We start from the raw sequence: 6000 nt of genomic DNA, 5'->3' as shown, positions 1-6000 counted from the left end.
AGCAAACCTGCACCCAGTGTGTCTTGGGGGTCCAGCCCCGAGCGAGGCGCACGCCCTGTCCCGCTGCCATCACCACTTACATGATCTCAGTCATCACATGCCCCCAGGCTCCTCCAGGCCAACTGCCAACAGCATCAGACTGTGTGTCACCTTCCAGGCCTCCTCCCACAAAAATACTGGCCTCCCAGCCTCCGGAGCTCTTAGTTCACCCCATAAACTCTGCTAATGCTTACCACATGCGGCTGAGCTTGCGCGCCCCGCCCCACGCCCCTTCCGCGGGCTCCCCAGGCCTGGCGCTAGGAGACCCTGGCTCCCAAGGGACCCTTCTCCGCTGGGAGAAGTTCTCCCGAGGGGACCCTTCCCGCTAGCAGACCCTCCCCCTAAGAGACCTTCTCCCTAAGAGATCCTCCCTGTGAGGGCCCCTTCCCCTAGGAGACCCTTCCCAGAGACCGGCCCTCCCCTCGGCGGGAAGCGGCCGGCACTGTGGTTCCCGCAGCCCACACATGACCTTGGACGCCTCTCCAAAGCCAGCGTCCACTCCTGGCAACAGGCGGCGGGTCTACACCCAGTGGTGCCTTTTGTTGTTAAGAATTGGAAACCCGATCGCGCTTGTTTCTGGTTTGCAATCACAGTAACTTGGCGCTTAAACACTCGAACACCCACCCTCTGGCCGGAGCGGGCGGATCCCGGAGGGGTTGGGGGGGGGGGGCCGGCTGGGGGCGCCGGGAAGGGCGCGCCCACCTGCACGGGCCAGCTGCTCTGCTGCCCAGCCGACCTGCTCCTCTGCCGCACGTGCGCCAGCCCACCTGCGCGCCCGCACGTCCCGAGGAGGGCGAGGCCGGCGCCGCCCTGGCCCCCACCCCTGCGGCCCGCACCGCCCCCGCCCGAGCGGTCGGCCGAGCGCTTGCGGAGACGCCGCCGGCCTGCAGTGCTCGCCGCGCGTCCCTAGGGGGCGCAGCCGGCGCGGGAAGCCGCCGAGGCGAGCCCGAGGCCCGGCGCGAAATTCCAGGCGGGCGGGCGCGGCGAGTTTGAAAACAGGCGAGGGCGTGGGGGCGGGGCGCGAGGCCCGCGAGCCGCCTCCCCGCGGCCAATCAGCGGCGGCGGCGGGCGCGGGCGGGCGGCGCGTGCGGCCGGGCTGTGAATGGGGCGCGGCGGCGGCGGAGGGCGAGCGCCGGCGCGCGGGCGGGCGCACTTTCTCCTCAGCGCCGGGCGGGGGCGGCGGCGGCGGCGGCGTCTCCTCCTCAGCGCCCGCTGGACCCTCCGGGAGACGTGGCGCTGCCGGGGCGCTCCGGCGGCGGGGGCGTTCGGGGCGGCGTGACGGGAATTTCCCCCGCTGACAACTTCTCCTCCGCCGCGCCCCTCCGCCGCCCCCGGCCCCCGCACCTGGCGGCTCGGCCCGCGGCCACCGCCCGCCCGTCCGCTCGCGGGGCCCGAGGCCGGGCGCGGGCGGCGGCAGCTCCTCCTCAGCATGGCCCGGGGCAGCGGCGGCGCGGCGGGCCCGGGGCGGCCTCGGGGGTCCTCCCCCGGCCCCGAGCGGCGGCGGCGGCGGCGGCGGCGGCGGCCCCGGGGAGCCGGCGCGGCGCCCGAGAGCCCCGGCCGGGACGCGGGGGAGCGCGGCGGGCGGCCGGCGACAAAGTTGAGCGCGGGCCGGCGGCGCGGATGGTGGGCGCTCCTGGCGCTGCAGCTGCACTTGCTCCGGGCGCTGGCTCAAGGTAGGCGGGGGGCCGGGGCGCGGGGCCGGGGCGCGCCCGAGCCGTCGGGCCCGCGGGGCGGGCGGCGGGGCTTGCCGCAGCGGGCCGGGCAGCCGAGCGCTTGCCCGCCAGACGCGCCCTGCGGGGCTCTGTCGCCGGCGGGAGCGGAGCCGTGCGGCCCCCGCCGCCCAAGTTGGGAGTCGACCGCTCGTCGGAGCCCGGCGCCCCCCGCGGGCGGCCGGCCGGCATCTCCGCCGGACCGCGGATCCGCCGAGCGACAGAGCCCCGCAGACCCTGCCCGGGTCCCGATCCCGCACGGCCGGCTGCCCGAGTCCGGGGCGCGCGCGGGGGGGGGGGGGCGGAGTGCAGACCGCCGCGGGCAAAACTTTGGGTGCCCGCGGCTTTGCCCCCCTCCCGGGCTCCCGGCGAGAGCGCGGCGGGGCGGGGGCGCTAATGGGGAGCGCAGCTTGCGGCGGCGCGGAGGACCGGCTGCACGGGGAGCTTCCCGCTTCAGTCTGGGTCCTGTGAAAAACCCACTGGCCAGCAGCATCCTTCTCCGCCGAAGTTGGCTGGTCTGAAAGCAGACAACACAAATGCAGGCATGAGTAGGTGCCTCCTTCGGGGGAGGTCTCTAACTCGGGTTAGCGCACCCCTGCTGCTTTTGGCAGCTCTGGGAAAGCGGGCTTGGGTGTTCTTCGCGGCGTGGCCGGGGGCGGGGGGGGGGGGGGACACACACTCCTGTCTCTGGAAGGAGCCGGCGCTGACGGCGATGGGCGCTCTAAACTTAAATTAGCGGTGCGCAGTGTCCAGTGGCGGCGATGTACGTGGAGGGACGTGTCACAGTTGGGAGGTAATCACGTCTGCAAGGCATGAACTCACAGCTGTCCCCGGGTAGTGCAACAACTCGCTCGCGGTTCTCCTGTTGATGCTGACCTAATGTCATCTCGACCGTGGTCCTCCCCGCCCCCTCCCCGAGGCTCTCCTCACACCTGCTTTCCTGTTTTGCTGCGTGAAAACAAATTGCCGTATGTCTGGTTAACTCTTCCATTGCTAGGAAAATTTTCATTTCACCGTGTGTGCGCGCGCGCGTTTCTTTTTGCCTAATGACTGACTTTGGTAGAAAAGCGTTTATTAAGTCGTTTTGTAAAATGGGATCTGTAGATTGCTAGAGAAGCCAGGTTCGGACGAAGAAATCTAAATCACTGAGGGCTGACTTTTAAAATGGAGATGGTGTTTATTATTTTCCTTTTTTTTTTTTTTTAAAGCAGTGACTTGCACTCTGCAGTAAGCCCTGTACATTTGTACATTTGAAGATTTGTGCATAAGTTCACATGGCGGTGGTGGTGGGGAATCTGGTGGTCTTGTTCTTAGGTATATTATAAGGATTTCAAGTTCTCAGTTGCACTCTGAAGGCTGTATAATGTGTCGTATTTTTACAGCTGTAATGCTAATGAAAACACATAATTAAACTGCACTAAGGCAACAGTTAAACTTTGTCAGGAAGGAATATTTTATTCCTTGCTGCAAGTGAAAACATGGGTACCTGTTTTACATTTATATGGTTTGTGAAAGCGTGCAGGTCTTTTAGTGTAAAATTTCGCATGGGTTGTCACAAATTTTAAATTCATTGACAGGCTTCTGTTTTTTGTGCTCTGTGAGATGTGTAATATATCCATCATTTTTTATATCATATTGAAAATTCATATTACTGGGGAGATGTCACCATTTGACAAAAGCTCATGTATCTTGAAAATGAAAATTCCGGTGCTGCTATAGAGATTTCTGATGGGATGATGAGTTGGTCATATGCAAGCGAATACGTTCTCTTGAACCTTATCAGATAAAATGTAACATTCTAAATGGAATGCTTAACACCAGGCTGGAACTAGTCATAAGTACCATATTATTGTGTCGCTAGGTGAAGCATTTCCTAATTTCTCTTTGTCTTCTAATGGTATCTCATGTGGTTAGGCTTGGTCATGATATTTTGGGAGAAAAGTGCGACATTGACTAGTAAAAGTTACATATAGTTACATAGCCCAAGTTACATAATTGGCCATTACGAGAAATACCAGGTTCGGATCTTCCAAATATAACTTTAATATGTTTTGGGGACATATATGTCCAGGAGCCAGATCTGAGTGAGTTTATTTAAGTAGGCTCCACTCCGAATGTGGGTCTTGATCTCACGACCCGAGATTGAGTTGCTTGCATGCTACACAGACGGAGGCCAGCCAGATGTCCCCAGACCTGGGTGTTTTGGGAGGATGCCTTCTGGGGTGAACAATGGTTGGGTCATAAGTATCATATACGTTTAGTCTGTGATGCCCTAGTTTTATTGCTAGATCTTTGATAGGCTTGTTGATCCTGGTAATGTTTAGTATAGCCTACTACGTTCAATATAGCCTCCTGTGCCAACAGTTTATATTTATCAGGCTGAGAGGGATAGAAATGCTCTCCTCAGTTACTGCTTTGGGGTTGTTCATAGTTCTCAGTTTCTCCTTTGGAGTTATCACCACTTAGATCGATGCTTCTTGAACTTTGGTGCGTATCAGAATTACCTGGGGAAATTTGGTGATCCTGTAGAACCACAGCTTGCTTTCCAGGCGATTTTGATACACACCAGGGGTTGAGGACACTAAGTTAGAATGCCTTATGTCTTTCTTCATTCCAGTTACCTGCTGCTTTCCTGGAGCCTCTCTGGCTCCATGTTTCTCCCAACTGGGTACGCACTGGAGTCACGGAGGAGCTTTAAACCATATAGAAGCCTGGATCTCATTTCCAGAATTTGAGGTTTGACCTGGGCATCGGATTTAAAAACTCCTCAGATGATCCTAATATTCAGTCAAGTTTGAGAACCATTGCTCTAACCCTTGAAATGAGACCACATGATGCATTTTCCCTTTGAACCTTGTTGCTGGCCGTGTGGTTTTATAGTACTCCACTGCCCCCCAAATTCCAGTGACCTTTTTATACGCTTTGAACCTTTCATTTAAACTTGCTCCATGTTTGTGATCTCAAGCTTTGAAGTTTCTCCCTGACTTAACCAGCTTTTAATCACTTAATGTTTCTTCCTACTGTTGGGTTCCTACTTTGTGCTAGTGTGCGGTATGCATCAGAATCACCAGTGAGATTTTAAAAATACAGTCATCTGGCCTTCACCTCTGACCTGGAGGATCTGTGGAGCGTGAAGTTGTGCATTTAAAACTCCATGGGTGATGCTTGTATCTTTGTGCTCTGGTTTTATCCTTGTTGGCCAATCCCATTATCTCGCTCAATTCTCTGTCATCATTAGTCTGATTTCATGTTGTCTGGATGCTTACCTGGACCCGTACCTGGATCACTTTTCTCAGGCCAATTCCCAGCCTTGGGTAGGGTCTACTAATTAGGCTTCTCTGCCACTGGTTTGCTGGAGAAGTCACAAAACTGTGCTAATTGGGTTTGCTGCAAATCTAGCTTCCTTTTGGGGCCTTATGCTTTTCTTACCCCAGAAGCATTTGGTTTCCCCTATTCCTCTTGGACCCCCTTTCTCTCACAACTTTGTGATTCGAGTTTTATCTGGAACTTGAGTTCCAGACTACCTGCTTTACTGGAGAGTCTTCATAGAGAGTGCTACACTAAGTGCTCAGATAGTCACTGATTAAATTTTATTAGAACACTGCATGTTTAACAGATGGCAACTGGCCACTTGGTTGGTAACTGTCTTGTAAATCCAGTAATAAGCAATTATCACCCTCTATGCAGCCTTATGTATAGCCACCTGTAGCTAACCTTTATTGAACCCTTCTTATGTGCCAAGCACTAAGTGCTTTATAAGTAGGCTCATTTACTCTTCACAACAACCCCTGAGAGGTAGGTAGCATTTTGTATTCCTTTTACCTGTGGGGAAACTGAGGCACAGAGCTGTTAACTAATTGGCTTGAGGTCCTGAGGCTCATAGTGATGGAGCCAAAATGGAAAGCAGGCTGCTTAATCCACAGTCTATGTAACCACTAGGCTGGACTGCCTTCCATGTAGCCTGGAGCTTTCTATGGGAAGGGAGAGCAATCAGATCAATACCAAGGGAAGATGGTAGTTGATGTTTTTTAAATACTGTGTTGTTACTGGACCTCAAATTTCAGGTTACCTTATTTACTGTTGTCATTGTTAAATTCCATTGGGTAATTCGGAAGAGAGAAGAGGAAATATGCATAACCCCCTCCATATACCCCTTCCTCTCCCTTAATAAAATGTTGCCATTTTGGAGTTTTTCTTCATAAAGAATCTTTTTTGTACTGTAATTTTCAAATTCCAACTGAGAATAGGTTGT

General features: G+C 55.6%; 1 protein-coding gene across 1 annotated transcript in view; it reads left to right on the top strand.

Annotated features, from left to right (window-relative positions):
* The first annotated feature begins 1582 nt into the window (after nt 1-1582).
* The window catches only part of SDK1 (sidekick cell adhesion molecule 1), an 887311-nt gene continuing 882893 nt past the window's right edge, over nt 1583-6000 (top strand). Inside the window, exon 1 of the mRNA XM_027612940.2 lies at nt 1583-1712. The gene's annotated coding sequence lies outside the window, so the exon portion shown is untranslated. The remainder of the gene's footprint in view (nt 1713-6000) is intronic.

The sequence above is a fragment of the Zalophus californianus genome, chromosome 10 (genome assembly GCF_009762305.2).
Source record: "Zalophus californianus isolate mZalCal1 chromosome 10, mZalCal1.pri.v2, whole genome shotgun sequence".
Lineage (NCBI taxonomy): Eukaryota > Metazoa > Chordata > Mammalia > Carnivora > Otariidae > Zalophus > Zalophus californianus.
The sequence above is the reverse complement of the archived record's forward strand: the minus strand, read 5'-3'. Positions and strand labels throughout refer to the sequence as shown.